Source organism: Channa argus, chromosome 3, assembly GCF_033026475.1.
Source record: "Channa argus isolate prfri chromosome 3, Channa argus male v1.0, whole genome shotgun sequence".
NCBI lineage: Eukaryota > Metazoa > Chordata > Actinopteri > Anabantiformes > Channidae > Channa > Channa argus.
Genome location: NC_090199.1, coordinates 29,175,555 through 29,195,997, shown reverse-complemented (window position 1 = coordinate 29,195,997; position 20,443 = coordinate 29,175,555). Strand labels below are relative to the sequence as shown.

At 37.3% G+C, this 20,443-nt stretch overlaps 1 protein-coding gene across 12 annotated transcripts in view; it reads left to right on the top strand.

Annotated features, from left to right (window-relative positions):
• The window catches only part of LOC137124082 (teneurin-3), a 379,316-nt gene that overhangs the window by 144,254 nt on the left and 214,619 nt on the right, over positions 1–20,443 (top strand). For all 12 annotated transcript variants that reach the window (XM_067498733.1, XM_067498732.1, XM_067498734.1 and 9 more), the window contains one exon: positions 4,527–4,604. The gene's annotated coding sequence lies outside the window, so the exon portion shown is untranslated. The remainder of the gene's footprint in view (positions 1–4,526; positions 4,605–20,443) is intronic.

Below are 20,443 nucleotides of genomic sequence, written 5' to 3'. Positions count from 1 at the left end.
CAGAATGTTATCCCATTTCCTTGGCAGAGTCAAGGAAGCTGTATCGAGGAGAGATACAGGACATAGATAAGCATAGGGGTAGATTTACTGAAGGAGCCATGTTCTGTATGTAATATAGAGAAATGATTGAGGTGGACAAAAGTAACATTCTTTGTTTCTTTTGTCTCTTTCTGTTGGTGGCACATGGCAGATTAGAATTTAAGTTAAGATGTGTTGAAAATGTTTTAACATCTGCTCTTCTAAATATTAATATTTTTGATATTGATATTTCATAGATTAAAAATTAAAAAGGGAATGGGAATAGGCTTGCTTGATTTGCTTGACATGCAATACTGCAATACTGATTTTAGATTATTGAGCAATGAAATATGCAAACTTGTCAGCTCTGTTAATAGACAGATGGACTTAAATGTTTGGCTGCAGTTTAAGGGAAGTGTAAAGGGCTGCAGGTGTCATGACATGTATCTCATTACCACTGCAACAGTGCCAACCAAATGCTCTTTGGATGCCCTCATGTTTCCTCTGTCATTTTATTATCAATGAATCAATGAAAAACAAATTGTTTATTGTAGCAGTGTTGCACTGCTGCTCTCTTTCTTCACAGAAGGGCTCTACAGTGTAGCTTTCTGCTGCAGCGGAGAGTGAGAGTTATACTGTGGGAATGTGAAAATATGGGCACACCCGGTCAATGACTCTAGGGGTTCACTAAGGTTGTCAAAATACCAAAAACACATTCACAAAACCCTGATTTTGTAGCACCCTTTGTAACTTTGCACTTGCTGGTTAGTCACAGGCAGCACGTTGTTTCAGCAATAATTCAGTGATTGACTTGGAACTCAGCTCATGATGGCAGAGACACTCTCTGGATATTCTCTTAATCTCAATTCAGACATGCAATGTATAAAATTAGTGTAATTATCTATCTGTTGTTGTATAATGAAGTGCCATTTTCTAACAACTGTCCAGTCACTAGAGGCACTGGAGACCTTTTGTCTATTGTGGACGCTCCAATAAAGGACAGGTAACTGCATCTGCATTAATGGAAATGGTAAATGGTCTGCACTTATGTAGCACTTTCCTACCTATTGGCACTCAAAGCACTTTACACTGGTTCTTATTCTCCCATTTGCACTCACAATCGCACACACACTCACACACCGATGGGGGAGCTGCTATGCAGCTAACACTCACCAGGAGCCACTAAGTTGGGGTTCAGTGTCTTGTTCAAGGACACACTTGACACATGACCATCCTGTAGATGGCTATTTGTGCTCTTAGCCTGATTTCTTGGCTTACTGTGTGTTGTATTTTTATTTTGTTAGGATGTATTTTAATATATGTAGTAAAGCTACAACATACTCACAACATAAAGTCTAATTACTATACAATAGATGACAGCGATTAAAAACTTAATAATCAAGAACAAATAGTCGGAATTCTCTGACGGTCTATTAGAGCAGGCCTTGCTGAAAAAGAAATATCTCTGCAGCGCTGCAAGTGGTGATCTGTGAGTCTGACTTCACAGAAGGCTTTCACAGCATCCTTCCACAATTTTAGAATATATTTCTAGGAAAGAAAATGTTAGCAAAACACCACATACTGTAGCTTTAAATAATATTTGTCACAGAACAAAACACAGTAAAGATATACAGTCTTTTTTTACAGTAGGTCTAAATTCTGCTTTCAACTTGTGCCATGTAACATGTGTTAAAAAGTTTTTTTACATTTTCAACATTTCCAAGCAACTACACTTTTATGGATCAGGGTCTAGCTGCATTTCTGTAATCTTTAACAGATAAATATGGATCTGTTTTAACCCAACTCTCACACAGGTGTTGTTACATGCAACCAGTAGCACTTAATACCCACACAATACCTTTCAATGGGTAGTTTTACCCTGCTGCTAAAACAATTTAGGGCTTTTGTAAAAGGGTTGATGTTTCCGTATGATTGGTGGTTATGGGGTAAATACTTGTTTGTTCATCATCATGGAGTAGATTTGGCTGTTGACAGGAATTAGTTAGTACATATGAATCCCCTCTGTACTTGAAAAGCTCTTCTACTGAGTATTTAGAGGGGCAGAGAGATATAGGAGAGGTGGGCTCGAGGCGTTGAGAGAGAAAATTTTTTATCAAAGAGTTTCCTCCCTCAAATCTGATTAGTTCAATGTCACATTGAAGAGTTGGACATTTCCTATGTGTGTGTGCGTGTATGATTCAAAAGGCCTGTGTGTAAAAATACACACAGAGTTTTTATTGAATCACTATAAAAACATTAGTTGCCTTCTCTCACATACTCTGATGTTGTTTTATCTCCTGTGTCTCTGTCTCTCTCCCGCTGTGTCAGCGACATTACAGACAGTTTCTCTTGTTGGCCTGTACAGCTTTACACAAAAGTGGGCTTTATTTCAACTGCTTCACCATCGTGGGAAAGCACCTTGGATAAGGGAGCGAAGGATTTCTCTTCTGTCTGTAACTCTTTACTATTACCACTGTCTTCTTGGAGAGATCAAATGTGGCTTTTCAGATCTGAAAGTTTTAATGTCCAATGTGGTTCGGACATCAAAACACGCATAGTCCGAGGCCACGTCAAGGGTGATAGCAGTGAACACATTCTCCATCTCATATGTATTTAACCTTGACATAGACGACTGGTCTCAAAGTTAAACACCATAGAAATTCATGGAAAAATAAAATATTCATACACATTTATTAGTGACCTTACAAAAGGTAACTGGAATAATGTCTTTTTCAGGAGAAATTTCAGCCTCCTTTCCTATTTTTTGTCATCTATGTGTACTCATAGTCCATCTATTTTTATTCTTGCTATTTCCTTAATCAGAAGTAATCAGACATACTGTTTAAGCAATAACATTTGATAAATATGAAAACATTTGATGTCTACAACAAGAATAGGGGTTTAACGATTTGTCAAAAAAAACATATGTGACTGACTATTCCTTATGCAAACAAATTTCTCAAAAGTTCAAGGGGAGTGTGTTTTATTTATTATTTCTTTCTTTCTCTTGAAAATAAAATAATTTTCAGTTCAAAAATGTTGTGTCCAGTAATGCTCTTTCTGTGCCCCCATTACCCCGTTTAAACTGTTCATGTAATTAAATAAACGCTACAGCTTAAGTATCAATAAAGTACTGTGTAAATTTGATTTGATGTCCAGCTACTGCACTTAAAGACATCCAGCCACAATCCCACTCCACCTTATCTTGTTATTCATGAAAGCATCTGATCCTCGTCCTCTTTTACAATGACAAAAGTCTCTCCTTCTGTCAAAGCTTTGACTCATATGCGTTCTGCAAGCTTGAAAGGTGGTTGTTAAAAGTTGGGAAATCTCCTTGAACTCGTTTTAGTTGGACATATGAACCCTGGTTCAGATATCAGAGGAACAGTGACCCAGTTTTCCAGTGGATAAAAAAAGAAAGCATTAACGCGACCATAGAAACACTGCCTTCACAGGCACATTCAGTGACTCACACAGTATTTAAGATGTTGAGGACAGGACACCTCGTCCTCTTAAGTCAGAATGGTTGTGTGGGGTTAGAGTGTAAGTGACCTTTCAGTAGGTTGCATTGATAGCGGAACTCTATAAAACCTTATTCTATATGCAGATCAGACCTTTTATATCTTTCACAGGAAGAACTGTTATACTGCTTTAAGAGGAGCAAATGTCAGAGACCTAAACTATAACTGCTGATAATGTTACAAGGAAATAGTGGAGAAAGTGTGTGTGTGTGTGTGATATTTACACTTATAATAATTTTTGTCTGTATAATATGAAAATCACAAAGAGAGGGTGTTGATGTGATGAGACAGAGTGCTGATCTGAATGTGCCGTCAGAGGCAGTAACCAGACACTGACTTCATTTACTTGACCAAATCCAAAAAAAATACCACCTCAATGCAGCTCATGAGCCATAATAAATACACAACACCCTGCACATGTCCTGATCAATCATACTGACAGAAGATAAAATCATGCACACGGACCATAGCAGAATTAATTACATGATTTTTTTTTACCTGGGAATTACATTTTGTATGATTTTATAATTCTTATGAATTTCTTTTATGAAATATGAATTACTTTCATTGTCTTTACCATAGAATTTTCTTATGTCGTTTTTGAAATTCTCCAAACCAGAGATTTTTTTGCCTCTATCTCTCTGCACAGTATGCTGGCTCGCACCTCGACCAATGCAGCAGGTATAGCTGCAGCTGTAGGCATCGTGCCCTGGTTTCTCTGTAATGTGAACACAATGAATTGTGTCTATTTTATCCATATATTATTTACTTATTTAATTTTAAGAGACAATTTGTGTGTACACTTCTGCTAATACAATATCAAAAACAGAAAACACCTGTTGACATCTTGCAGTGTGCATTACCTAAATGTCTTGTCAAAGCACACAAATACCAAAATGCCCACAATAAATTGTTTTATGTGGTTTATGCTCATATCTGGGCCTGGTCTGTTATTTATTATAGTATTTTTTTTGTCTCTTTCCATAGCATCAAAAGCAAAGGTGGTAATGACACAACCCCATGGCAGACCGGCCCCATTGAACTGCTAGACCATTCAACAAGTTGGTAGGTTCCCCTGCAGCCCCACCACTGTCTTACCATATGTGCCTGAATCACTGCTTTGCATTGTCTATTCATTATTCTGTCTTCCACTGAAATTGTTCTCTAAGTCCCCACTAAAGAGTGAGAAGATTAGCACCAATTTGTCTTGATTTCTCACAGTTGGAGAAAAAAAAAACACAAAAACCCGCTCTGCAATTTGATCACATGCAGCAACGTAGTGATTGCGATAAACAGGCTTGAAAGAGGGGGAGAAAATAAAGATGTTAAGGCACAAATTTCCAATTTTTTCTTTTTTTTCTCAAGTGTTTTGGGAAGGTGGCTCTTGAGGAAAAGCTGTTTCTGCTGAAGGACTATGGGTGTTTGTGTATGTGCGTGTGTTTGTGTCTGTGTTCAATATGTGTATGTGTGTGCATGGCGATGAAGAATGTTGTTCAGTATTCAACAGAGCCTGATTTTTTTTATTTCCACACCGGGATTACAAACAGTACATTTCTATCTCTGATACAGTTTGTAAGAACCAAAGTTACCACAGTCCCAGCTATTGTTAAGCAAAATGTCAAACAGATATTTTCAATACGATTTTTGCGAGGTGCTACTGTAGGAAAACTAGTTTTAAGGTTGGACCCAATCACACAATTTAAATACAGTTTATTATGAAATTATATGGTTGGGAAAGCAGGATGGAGATGCAGTAAGTCCTCCGAGTCGTGAGGTGGTACTGAACTCTTTATGAGAGAGGACATGCAGATGAGTACTTCTACTAGAGGGAGTGGGGAGAGGAACGGAATCTAGAGGAGGCGCAATGTTCTTATGGGCAAGAATGGAGTATGGTACTGGCAGAGTAGATAGATCTTTAGATGCAGCAAGGATGAGGAACTTGAAGGAAGGGTATGGCAATGGTGGGGGGCGTGTCCACTGAGGAAGATGTAGTGGTCTGGATCCAAAACACAGAGGCAGGCCTGGTAGTGAGGGTGTGGAACGTACCCGTGGTGAATCTCCAATCCCTGACGTGGAAAGAACTCCAAATTCCTCTTTAGTGATACAAGAAGAAAAACTCCAAAATCCCTTTAGTGATTCAGTTCGCTAGTGCAATAGTCTCATAGCTCTGGATTCCATAATTCTTTTACGTGACATAAACTTGGTTCCTAACATTGGTATACATGAGACGCCTTACAGTGGATATTTACTTGGTGAAGTCCTTGATACTTGATACAGGCAACTTGAACACATGATAGATACTCGTCTGAGCTCCACATTAGAGTAGTAGATAATCACATGGCTTGGTAAAAACATGAACATGGCATGATTAAAGCGCACACACGATGTGGTAAATCATGTGGTTACAAGGGCTTGTGACAATCTTGATTCCTCATGGGCAGATAACAGTACTCATAATCCTTAGTCATTTATTAGGTTGGCAAAAAACAGTCAATAGGAAACGGTTACTTCCAAAACCTGAGTGGCAGGCAGTGTTAGGTCAATGAACGTAGCTCGGTCCAAATCATAGAACACAATGTAGAACTTGATAAGGGCTGGAAAGTTGCAGTGAAAATGCAGACAACCTGGCAGGCAACTGTGGCACGAGCTGGGTTTAAATAGCCAGGGAAACAGGTGTAACCAATTAGGACTGGTGATGAATGGTAAAGCTGGATGACATGAACAGGGAACAGGAAGTGGAGAAAAAGGGCTCGGCAAAGTCTAGAACAAGAAGTGACGCAGATCATGACAGCTACAGCCTTTTGGCAGTATTTTACAGAAGGAAAAATGATATGTACATATTGGCATTAATTGAAATTGTGGCCATCAGTTTTAAAGCGAAAACACTTTTGTTTGTTGTTTGTATTTTTTACACAGCCATCCAAGTATGTGAAAATGCTCATGCTTTATCTAATAAATACAATATCCACAGTATCTAAGTTGAACTAATAATTACTTGAATAGTCATCAGCTTTTACTGGTTTTGCGCATTTTGCATATTGACAGGATTCGGACTCAAAATGTTTCATCCAGTATTTCATAACAATAAATGCCTATGGTCACAGACAACAGCAACAGTCAGCAACATGTTTGTGTGGTAGGATGTTAGAGGAGAAACAAGGACACTCTTAAGGACATTTACAACATGCACCTTGGGAGTAGGCAGAGGTAACTGGTTACAGGTGCAAACAATAGCTTTCGTAATCGTCATGGCAATGCTGGGCTTATTTCTCTGAACTGACTACAGGCCTGCTATGTGCTGGTTACTACTAGAACACCAGTGTCACTTTCTACAGTCACTTGACATCATAACATTGTTAAGATCTACCATCTTAAAGAGAGTGTGTGATTTGGATGTGCCCCCATGTCCATCCCCTCCAGAGGGTTACAGTTTTGATTAAGTTCTTAGCTGACCGCATGGACACACAAGTCATTTTATAGTCATTATTTTATAGTCAGATTAGATAAAGATTGAGATGTTTGGCAACAATGAACAAATGTATATTTGGAGGAGTGACGCCTTTGTGCCCAAGAGCATTGTAACTACTGTTAATCATGGTGGTGGTAGCATCATGCTCTATTTTTGCTGACAGTGGACCTTGTGCATTGCACAGAGTGGCTGGAATAATGAAGGAGAAGGATTATCTCAGAATTCTTCAGCATAACTTCCAACTTTGCGATAGATGGTTAAATCACGGATAGACTTTGATGTTCCAACAGGACCCTAATGACACATTAAAGCTGGTTGTTGAATGGATAAAGCAGACTAACATTAACCTTTTAGAATTACTTTCCAAAGTCCAGACCTCAACCCTATCGAAAGTATGTGGACCACAAAACCAACAAATTGAATTGAACTCCATCAATTCTGCCAAAAATCCAACCAGAGTCCTGCAAAGAGTGCCAGCTAATGGTCAATCTTATGCAGAATTTTGAGCCTGTATTGATGCCAGAAACCCCCAAAATAAATTTAGTCCTGAGCACCAAATTCTTGTGGTTTTGTTATAACTTGTACAATCAATCTGACTCAGCAAAAACTATTTTCAAATAAATTATTTAAACCATGACACTGCCATAACAGTCATGTCTATGATGTGTGCAAATATTTGCTGATGAAATAGAAGTGTGAACTGGGCAAGAGCCATTTAATGATTTCAGCAGGCTCATGTTAATTATCCCACCCAGCAGAATTTGAAACAAAGTGCAGCAGCCTTGACTACGACTAAGATATGTTATCAGGAGAAAGTATTACATGTGTAAAACATCAATGCCCCTGCCAACATTTTATAAATAAAGAGAAATCTATGAGAGTTAAATAAACTTTTAATGTATAAAAACAATAACATTCATGAGCAGCAACTAAAAGCCCAACTCATGATTAACAGAATTGTAATGCAGGTCATATGAACAGAACAGATTACACAGTAGATTTACATTATAGAAAATCAGAATTACAACGTTATGAATACAAACATATACATGGTTTGGAAGGACATCATTATCTTACACTAATACGGCCACCAAGCAGCCCTGAGTCTTCTAATATCCTATCCACCTTCACACAAACAAAGTGGCAAAAATTAAGCACTCTGTTTACACATCTGGGAGAAAGAAACAAGCACAAAGAAGGTGAGAGACAAAGACAACATGTGCACAATGAAGAGACCGAATGTCTGGAAAAATGCTGATCCAGATCTTTACAGTTGAGACTCATGCTGTAAGAGAAGAAGGCTGAAGAGATTAAATGGTTTTAAAACTGTTTAGAGAAATATAATGGACTCAGCACAGGGATCACTGTGTACAGTAACTATAGGGTCTGAAGGATTTAAAGAATAGACCTGTAATGTTAACGCTAATGAAAAGTAAAGACGTAGAAGTGATTTGTAAGTTTGTGTTTCAAGCTCCACACAGAATCAGGCTGTAAGATGGCATCAGAGAAATGAATTCAGCTAGTAAATATCTTTTCAACTCCGCGGACAGAGCCTCATATTTTGAGTGAAGACACAACAGGGTTTAGGTAGATCAGACAGGGTTGATCTGACAACAGTAAGAAGACTAGTTCCTAGTACTAGGACAGGTCTGAAGTAATCACAGTAATCATCTTCGGAAGATGAAAAAGTGTGAATTATTCTGTACATCTGTCATGGACAAAATTAATACATAAAATAGCTACAAACCAGAGAGTAGGATCGTATAATATAGATTCTGAGCTGTCAAGCTTTGAAAAATCCTAGTTGTTTAAAATTACCGTTAATAGAGCTGTGCAATATAACCACATGTGTGAAGATGGCAGTACAAGTAGTTTTCAATCCACATGGTGATGATGCAGGAAGTGTAATCTTTTTTTAGTTGAATTGACTAAATATGGTTTATTTGGTAAAACCATGCAAACCAATTAACCTAAATTGACCAAGCAATAGTTACTTTAGTGTTACAAACATCTGGCTTTAGTCTAAAATGTATATTTTCACTTACAGTAGTGCACATAGTACATGAGATCGTTTGCCCTGTAAATACTAGAAATAGTATGTAGTGTACAGTTGGTAAGTTAAGACAACTATACAGTGCAACTTAGAGAAACCTGGCTTTTCCGGCTGATGTTGTGAACTTACAGAAATATGAGAAAATCTATAAAAATAGCATAACTTCATTAATACCTGAAAGGTATTAAAGCTATGATGACATGATGTGGGGTCTCTATATGTTTAATTGTATCATATGGTGCTTAATTTACCATTCTCTGCACAAAAGGAGTGAACAAAGCAACCATTTAAGTTCTGCTTCCTCTCTTATCAGATGTCAAGCAGGTGCTCAAAGTGCTTTTTCAAACATTCATTGAAACGTCAAGGTAGTTTAAATCCAGAAGTAACAGAGCCATGTCAGTGCAGGGGTGAGGCATAAGCAATGATCAGCAACAAATTAGCCACACCAAATATTTCAGTGTTTCTGCTGTGGAGTCCTTTGAATTTTAATTTAAAGAAAATACCCCACAATGATGCCGTTGGGTAATAAAATCCTTGCCAACAGTTACTTTGTAGACACAAAGTCCTGTAAAGAAAAAAGGTAATTTAGATCATTTACCTTCTTCTGTGACACATACAACCAGGATATTGCCCGTGTTGCCTAAGTGCTCAAATTAAAATTTCGCATTCAGTACTATAGCTAATTTGACAGTTAATGTTTCTCTAAAGGTATTTTGTATCACAGATTAGCAACACATTCCACCTAGCTCTCTGGGGATTCTGCCACATATGCAAATTGTCCATTTTTGCCTAGAAGGGATACACTTTATGGTGCTATTAGAATATGGGCACACACACACACACACACACACACACACACAGAGTGAGCTGCATTACTGAAAAGTAATAAGGATTTCAAACCAACAAACAGATGAAATTATTCAGGGTTATTTTTGGCTGAAACCCAACAAAATATACAACAGCTCTACTACATGACACTGTCTCAATAACAACAAGGGCAGTTTTATATCAACAAAAGATACAATCAGTCTGCTTTTATTGGTATTAGTCAGGCCTATTCCACATAGAGATTTTTGTCCCCATGCAAAAATGTACCATTTGGAAAACTTTGTCCACGGTTAATTTATTTAGAAACGTTGTAAAAACATTAAATTATGATGTGTGGACAGGAAGAACCGAGTTTACTGTGCGTGTCAGTGTCTCCTTTTCGCTGCTGCCCGTAAACACATTTTAACTTGGCCTGTCTTCCGTGGCTCAACAAAAGAGAGGGAGCGAAAGAGAGAGAGCTATTCAAGCATCCTTTTCAATAAATGAAAAAAGAGAAGAGCAAATAAGAGAAACTAAACATTATTTTCAGACTGTTTCACAGTAGTACACACATGACCAGGGCTTCACATAACCCTGCAGGAATTATTTTGTGTGAATGCAGCTTTTGTTTTCAGGCTTCTGATAGAACCAAACATGGCACTAACATTTTAGTTAGTGGTATATAATTTTGCGTGCAATGATAACGAAAGCAATGAGAGCATTCTATCAGTGTGATTGACTGACCAGGTAAATGTCACGTAATCCACAGAAATTTCAAAGTTACAAGTGTCTGCACAGTGTCTGAGGTTACAGTCATATTGTGTTGAAGAGCTGCTTGTTTCACTAAAACATTGCGAGAGACTGGTGTTAGAGGGGGTGTGTTGTTTCATGTCTCAGCAACACAATCAAAAATGATTCAGGAAGTCCAGTTGGAGGGATGGAATGTGTGTTTAAAAACCTGTGGTTCGTAATACCCACAGACAGGATCTTCTCTGGAAAGTTATTCCAGCTACATCTGTCTCTTAAAGGCAGAGATGTGATGTTCGGAAGTAATGCACCAGGAATCCTTCCCTGCATGCACCAAATTGGCAGATACAGCATCTTGCTTATTGACATCATCCTTTATTGCAGAAAATTCTGAACCAGAGCCAACTTTTTCTTCACACGAAGCCGCACAGTTTTGCCCGAGCCTCCTGTGGTGCAGGTACCTGCTGCATCAAACACACTCCTAGACTGTGTTTTTCCACACACAGTGAACCAGTGTCTGAAGAAGCCTCACACTTGTAATGTTTCACTTTGACTTTTCAGTTATCCTGTGGCCTTTTTATCCTGGAGCATATAACTAACATGGCCACATATCTACCTTTGCTGAAATGCTTGTTAAACATTTGCCTGACTGCCCACGCAGACGACCAGCTGACAAGCGAAATCTGTAATTTCTTCGAGAAAAAAAGTAACTTTCATAAGTTTACTCTCAGTCCTCCACTGCCACGAGACACAATACAGCACATCAGGAAAATATTCTTAATATTGTCCCCCTTCACACTTTGGATTTCACTGGATGAATTGCCATCATTTAGAGTTACCTTAACAACTAAGTTCATTACAATTTCATATCAAATTTGCATTCTTATACTCTATAAAACATACAGCACATGGTTTTAGATGATGGTAATCCTGATGATAATACAGCTCCTCATCTTCCACTTCACTCATCTTTTCCCTCCCTCGTCTTTGGTTTCAGTCCCTTCATGGTCTTTACAGGTCCCCCCTCCTTCACATACCACGTCACAGATACATAAAAGTTGTGTTAGTGGGATGCGGAGAAACATGCATGCTACAGACATTATCTCCTCACACACTGAAACACCCTTACACAGAGACGCACACGATGTACAATCAGTCCTTTGTAGCCAGTTGAAAGCTGCTGCTTGAACAGGAAGGAGGAGTCAGGGTTATAAATTGCAGGGATAAGAAACAAAATACTAAGGTGGGCTTAGAACAGGCACTAAAATATTGTCTTCAAAACTGGAAAACAGAACCTCTTTCTAAAATCAACTGAAATGTTTGGATCGCAAAGCTTAAAAGCTATGAAAGGAGATAAGCAGAAAGAAAGAAGGGGGAAGAAACAATAGCACGAAAGGAGGGATGGAAGATAATGTATGGTTGAAGAAAGCTATGAAGGAACTGGAAATCAATGGTCTCATTGTTAACACGAGTTGTCCTCCTCCCTCCCAACCTACACTAAACCTTCACCCTCACTCCATCGCTCGCTCTGACTGCCCAGACAGATATATTTCTGTAATTAGGTACGGTATCCAGCCGCTACCTCAAATTTCAGCTAACAGAACTAGACAGAGGCCTGTGGGACTGCTCTTAAGTATACATTGCTTTTGCTATTCAAAACTCTACCCACACCTGTCAAAGGTAGACAAACTTAGTGTATGTATGTGTTTTCAGAGCAGCATTTACAGAAATTATGTACATATGACATAATTTGCAGACATAAGTAGATGCCTTATCTGGTGCTGAACAAAGTAAGACTTCATCTACATTAATGCATGAGGCCATTTAGTTTCTATGGTTTAGTAATTACGGTACTGTTGCTTAAACCACTAATCACACTGCAGACTATCACCCTGGTAAATTTAAATCTGATTTTCTTTTGTGCGAATTGCAAAAAATCATAATGAGATACATCTTTCCACTTGACGACAGTAGTAAACGTAACAACATGACATACTATTTGGACCTTACAAATATTCTCAGATGGCAAGTCTGGGGGGGGGACTTTCAGACAGGAGACCAAGGTTTTAGTCTAATGTGACTCTACACTACATATTTTTAGGGCAGACTGCGATGGTTTTTAGTAATCCTACCATCTTTATTTGGAGCCTAACCCTAACCAAACAGCTGTGTTTGCACATGTGTCCCTCACATTTGTTTTGGTCAAAAACAAGTGTAAAACTGCCCCCTATTGTAAAAAATAGTCTCTGCCTCAAGACGCCTGCCTCCAAACATGGCAGTGCTTTTTAACAACTGGTTCCCTGAACTGTATGAGGCCGTAGATATGAAAAACGTCTTTGGGCATTAAAGTTGGAGACACACTGTCCCAGTGGATGAGATGTGTGTGAGAATTGCATTGTCTCTTTGCTCCAAAGGCAAAGAAGAACCATTTACAGTGAATGAGTTCTACGTGCACAATTTGTCATTTCAACACATTACTTATGGAAAAATGATTACTTACTCATTAGGACCAGCTGGGAAATGGTTTGTTAAAAATGTGTTATTTCCAGCCTAATAGAGAGTCCCGTACTTACTATGGGGGCAACCAGAAAACTATGATGATGGGCACCAAGTCTCTGATGGGTTAATTCACTTGGTAGATATACTGTTATGTTGTGGCTGATCTTTGTATACTCTGTGTTACATGTCAGTGTTTTTGTGCATGAAGTTCTACATGGTGCCAGTTTCCCCCCAGTGAAAAAGTGGGAGGTAAAATTAAATATGACATTTAGAAACTTGCCAATAATTGACCTGCATAGACTTTCCAACAGCAATAAATATCTGTGGAAAAGCTGTGATGTGCCCATTTGTGTTGGTCTATCCTTGGACTTCCCACTGAACCTCCAACATATTCCAGGGTTGTTGCTGCTAAATGACCCTGTTCTCACCCTGACAAGTGTTGTTCGTATCAGAAAGAAGAGGATGATTAAATAATTCTTGCACTTTTTTTTGGTATTTCCTTACAGTGCCCTTCACAGTTGTCTTATTAACTCGTTCCATTTACATAACTTCTTTACTGTCCTTGCATATAAGTTATATGTACATCAAGTGGTTTACTTCAAATCTCTTTGTGTGTTTTTTATTCTCAGTCACAAACAGTGCCATCTCTGCAACTGTTTTTCTTTTCATCATCCCTTTCTCTTTTTTAATCTAAGAGGAGAGAGGGATTAAGAGTGAGTTAATGAAAGGTAGGAAATGGAGAGAGGCAAAGAGAGATAATCCCAGCAGATTTGCACATGTGGGCTCATAGAAACCCAGGACAGAAAACATGGGACAGAGCAAGAGGTAAATGAAAAGATAGATAGGAGTGTTATATGAGCAGGGGGGAATTTAAAAAAATAAATGAGAAAAGAAATCAGACAAACTGCAGAGAAAGATAAATGGAGGAGTAAGGTAGTTATGATTAAGGGCAATAAATAACAAGAAAATGAAGGAGTGGAGTATTTTAAAATGAGCTTTTAAAGTTTTACTGGATTATCCTGCTGGTATGAGGATATCTGGACACAAATGGACATATAACCTGAACAGAAAAACTGAGGTAGGCTACAAACTTAGAGCTAATACAGCCCCAGTCTCCCTGCCTGATTGTCGGTAGACTGCAGCTCTTGTTGTTACATTTTGAACATATTGTGTCATAATGTATCTATCTCCGTATATCTATCCACTTCTATCCACTATCTATCTTATATATCTGTCTTTATGTCTTGTTTGCTGCGATTGATTGTAAAGCCTGCAGGATTTTTTAATAGAAGCTCATGAGGGCCTCAAGCTTCTAATATGAGTCAGAAGATGATTCTTTAATGTGTAGGAATAATGTCAAATAATTTCTGCAATAATGTAAATGTGCATCATCAGCTTGTTAAATTAGCTGATGATGCAGTAGACTGAAATTAAATGAGTGAGTGGGAATATGTGGGCTGAAATTATCAGCTGAAGAAGGGAAATGAGATAAGATGAGAGGAAAGAATAGAAAAAGTCCCAACTTCTTCACCTGTGCTCTTTAACTGGGGCCCATGTGCACTGTTTGGAAACTTTACTCTAAACCATAAAAGCTAGACAGGGACACAGCGGTAAAATCATCTCTGTAATAAATACACATTTTGGCCAAGTTTAACTTTGGTTGTGCACAGCATAGTTAGTGATTCACATTAAAATGTGCTGTTTAATTAATTTATCAAAGATTTATCACATTCTCTCTCTCTTTTACATACACACAGACTGAAATCATGTCTCTCCCACCTTAGATAAATCTCTTCGATCTTTTCAAGTTGACTAAACAGGTGAATGTAGCAGAATCTTCTGACTGACTGAGTACTTTGTGTACTTTGTGTCTTTCTCAGTTATGATGTCATCAGTCATTGATATTGGCTGTAAATATTAAACCTGTTTAATATTGTTTTAAAAAAATCTTTTTCATTGTTTTAAAAGATTTTTTTTTTCCTAAACGGACTCGACTGAAGTTGACATGACCATTCCACAGTCACAATGAGCTGTACAGTTGTTAGATGTGTGCCAGCCTTAAATCGGCTGCTGGAGAGAAGTGACCAAAGGTGGGGACTAAAACCACAGGATACGTGCTCAAGTCAGACTTTTGAATTGCGGTTGGACTTAGACTTAACACCACCTACTAATGACTTCATTTGCACTTGAGCCCTTTGACTTGCTCTCCCCCCTCGGTCCATACATCAGAATTTATGGTATGGTAATTTGAGTAATTTATTGTCTGACACAATAAATCAATCAGACATAATGAGATGTCGCAGTCGCTCAGCACAACCAGTACTCCGACATCGTCTTCAAACCTCTTTCCCCTGAAAGACTAGAACATTTTATATTAGAATGTCACAGCAGGGCTGATATAGCAATAGTGTGGTGAATGTTAACGAATAGTTACAAAAATTCTTTCTCACAATTATTCATTACATAAATGCAATGTGCTTTAATACAAGGTTAATTTTTTAGCAGCAAAACTTTATAGACAAATGCTCTCAACAAATTCAGTACTGTAAGTGATTCAAAACTGGATATGGAATTTGATATATTATAATATCCCAATATAGCCACAGCTGATATTATTCACTTTTTTTCTTTTTATTCTTTGCACTTATCTACTACGCTTCTACTCTACAGACTAAAGCTCTCATTCCACTGGAATGGAACCCACTGAAAAAAATTGAGATTTTGACAGAAGGACCAGGAAATCTTACCACTGACCCTGCAATCAGTGGATAACACCTTCTACCAGTTAAGCCACAGTTGCTCCAATATTAACTAAAAATAAATTCTGATTTCTACTCATTTACTTTACCAGTGACTACGTTCAGAAGTCTGAAATATTAAATAATTGTCTAGTCAGGTGTGATGAACTGAAATAAAATGTAGGATTTTTAATTGTTAGCAGACTTTCTAGTCCTTACTTAGGACTTGTTTGAAACTTGCAAAACAACGGCTGTGCCTCACCTCTGGAACCCACACAGAACTGTAGGTTGGCCTAATACAAACACAGAGCCCATACACTGCATGGACAGCAACAGGTTTACTCTTTCTGTCTACTGGACAGTTGGGTAATTTGTTTGGATATGAATTCGTTTGATAAGTGCCTGATGTGCCTATAAATATTATTGTTAACTTTTTAAAAGTAGTTAACTGTGAGTTTAAAAATTTCCTTCCGTTGAATTTTATTGTGATTTGTACGTATGAGGCCACATTTAATAGCATTGGGTTGTATTAGAATTGTGTGTGTGTCAAGAGTAACAGTAGCAACCTTCTTGTTACCTGCAGCTTTAATGCTGAGACCTAAATGATAAATGTGAACTACAATGTTATATTTTAGGTGTTTCTCTGCTGAAACCACTTCTTTCATAGCTCTTCCACAAAAAGCTATGTTTTTCTGATGGGCTGGAAGGTTAAGCAGATTCGTAGCCCTCATATCCTTGGTTTCCCAGTTGTTACACTTAAGAGAAAAGCTTGAAATAACAAAACACTGAATTTAAAAAAGTAATGATAAAAGAAGTGCTCAAAAATAAATTCATTAAATTTGATCAAATTCCTCATTTTTGCTTTTATATTATGCTTAAGTGATACATTATGTGTACTTTGCTTTATCCTGGAGAAACATTTCTGACATGTCTGTCATTACACGTTTTGGTTTTGCTTGCCACCATACCTGCATGTCACCTGTAGGCACACACTGAGTTGTAGGCATAGTATTGGAGAATTTACTTACTTGAATGATAGTATCAGTCGTGTGGGGCTACAGTTCAATAAGATCTGTAAGATGTTTTTTTACTTACTTTTTAGCTGAAAGTGACAACGAAAATAAGCTATTAGTCATTATGAAATTTGGATAAATAAGGATGCTGAAAGCTCACTAAACCATAAATGATCCTCGCACAAAAAATAAAAGCTACATTTAAAAGAGTTACTGTGTCTTTAAACTAATTCAATCCTACATATATGAGTTTGAAGTAAATTGGACACTTTTACTCCTCCTTTACTAAAATTATGCATTTTCCTTAATGTATAATAAGCACATAAAAAATGCCATTTTGACATTTCATTTTGAAATGTAGCTTGAAATTACTTCTTGAATACAGGAAGGAATGTCACGGATAACTTAATTCATTTTCTATGTTAACCATATTTTCAACAAACAATATGGCCTTTACTCACACATTGTTTTCACACGTTAGTCTATTATGTCATTTATATTATCATGTCATTTAATCATGAGCTAGCAGTCTTCATCAGCACATAGGAGAAGATGGATACCACACCCAAACTAAACAGAACCCATCACGTTTCAGGTTTAGACAGAAATTTAGGTAGTGTTCAGTCACGTAGGTTTGGCTAAAGAGGTGTAATTGAAAATAGTTAGAACTATAAATTAGTGCATCTTCTAAATTAAAGTGCTGAATTGTTATATATTAGAAGGGATGAAGCATCTATCTATTCCACCACAGACCTCTTGTTCTTAATTTTTATTCATTACTAGAAATATTTCTTTTTGGTAATTTTCACTATTGGATTTTTTTCCAGAACAAAGTATAGACTATAATTGGACGTATATAATAATATTATCAAATCATATTGAATTCAAAGTTGTTTAAATTCAATAGTTTTTTTTCATAGCAGTATTTGTAAAATTGTGCTAAATATGAAAGTATAGTATTTCACTTAATCAAGCAAAAATACAGTATAATAAATAATATCTGTTTTAGGTTTAGGCTGGCTGTAGCTCAGTTTGTAAGGCAGTTCCCACCTACCACAGGGTCAATTGTTTGATTCCTGGTCCCTCCTGGCTAAGTGTCCTTGGGCAAGACACTAAACCCCAAGTCGCTCCTGGTGGGTCAAGTGAGCACCTTGCATGGCAGCCACCACCATTAGTGCGTGAGTGTGTGTGAATGGGTGAATGAGAAGGGCTTTGGATAAAAGTGCTGCAAAAAAATCACAGTAAATAAATTATCACAAGTCACCAGATTTTTAACTTACAGCAATTAAAGGTTTATTGATATACTTGAATGAAGAGAAATCCCAAACTGTCTATTTAATCCTTATTAGCTTTTCTTTCTTGTCCATTGAAGCAGAGTGTTTAATTAATTTAATTATTTATAAAGCACGTGATCCAGCTTTGTTAATTCACTTATTAACAAGAAAAAAACAACAGTTAAGTAATGATTGCTTTCACTGACCTTCCTTTCTGCATCTCCCCTGACACTTTTCTCATCAGGTGTCATTTTTCACCCCCAAAAACAAAAACAGACACTGCTTCTTCATTCCTGGTCTGTTTAGCTCCTTCCCATGATTCTATCTACTCTATATGCATCTCTAATCTTTTTTTTTTTCTGTCATTTCCCTAGTTTTATTTTTTATATTTCTCTAGTTGTCTTTCTTTATTTTCCGTCTGATGTCAGCCCCTCATACATTTTAATTAGTTAGAAATTTTTACTTAGCTCACTTTAACATGTGGAATCACCAGTCATGAGTATAGGTGTGTATGTGTGGAGCTGCAGTGCTTTTACCGTTGTGTATGAAGTTATAATTTTAGCAATTGACAATATAATTAAATATAAATATAATATAAAGCAATCTCATCTGTTCTCTGCTCAATGTCATGGTTGAGGTTTAATGAATGCTAATGGACTGTAGACCTAGATGATACAAAGAAAATCTTGTTTGTGTGACTCAGGGTTGACTGCATCATGTATATTTGCTGAGGTTAAAAACTTGTTTTTTTTTTGTGCTAATACCTTAGAAATACATATTACAACACAGTAGCAGAAGTCATGACCTGAAGAACAGTATAACCCACATGACCTCCCATCAAAAGAGAGCATCACTGACACAATGAGCTGTTTGCTTTGTGTTTCAGGCCGAGAGATTGCAGAAGTGCTGTTATTTCTAGCCTGTAACAAAAGAGGATCTACACACTAGGCACAGATCGCATTGCCCATTGATTCGAAATGAGCCTTTTCAGACACTAACTAAAACAAAAGCTTCACCTTGTGTTTTGGGAGCTATTCAAATTTGAGTTTTCCACAAGAAAAGTTGACTGAATAATTTACAGTGCTTGTGTGAGAAGTTTTATTCTGCTAAGAGGCAGGGCTGTAAAAATGACGCGATAATTTCGAATAAATAAAAAAGTAAAAACAGCGCCGTTTAAAAAAAATAAGGAGAATTAATTATAGTCTTTTCGTTTAGCTTGTTTGGTACTTAAGTCCTCTCTCATGTGTGCGTGACACCCAGCATCATCTCCCCTTTCTGGGTGTGCAGACCCCACTCACTCACAAGCTCTCCTGCAACATGGAGGGACACACATATGTGATGTCTCCTGTCAGATTTGTCCCAAAGAACACTGATTTCTCATCGTTTTTTTAACAACAAGATCAAAAGCTAAATGAAAAGAAAGAATAAAAGAGATATTGAAATTTAAATTCTCTATAAAATAGTCACTGAATCACTCATCTGCCAAAATGTATTTTATTTGAAAATACTGATTCTGAATTCTGAAATATTTACAGCAAAAATTGTTTATCTATGCAGTTAATTTTAGATTTTTTTTTTTTTCACATAACGGCCCTTCTTAAAATCCTGTATGTCAAAATATTCTATTTTAAGAATAAGAGACACATTTTAGCCCAACATTTAATCCTAAGTAGACATATGGTATGTATAAATGCAAGATGCATTGGCCCTATCATATTTTAGGACTGTTATTATACATTGCTACAGCATATACAAACATGTATCATATTTTATGAGTTGAGCTCAGCTTTCAGTGTAATAAGCATGGGCATGTCAGAAGAGCAAGGTAAACTTTTCTCAATTTAGAGTCAATGCCAACAGAAAATTATAACCTTTAAAAATGTATATTATCAAAAACATATGTTACATAATTTATTCTTTAAATGGTTGGAAAGACGGTGTATTCACTACCCAATCAGAGATGTAATGGTTATTTTGAACAAAATGAAAGATGTTCCTGCATCTGTTTGCCTGACTTTCCAATTTACAACTGTCATTTTGGACAAGTAAAGAGAGGCAGGTAACACAAAGAGATGACATATGAATAGAAGACCAAAGGACATAGTGCAGAAAGAGGGAGAGATGTTACTAAGCACATAACGTGTGTGTTCTTGGGAGCCCTTGAAGCCAGGCAGTTCACTGAACATAAAAATTAATTGCAGAGTGATTAACAGAAGCAGCAGCAGCAGCATACGGCTCTAATGTGGTAAACACCTCCTCAAAGCTCCGTCTTTGTGTCCACAGTTTTGTGTCCACAAACATGCA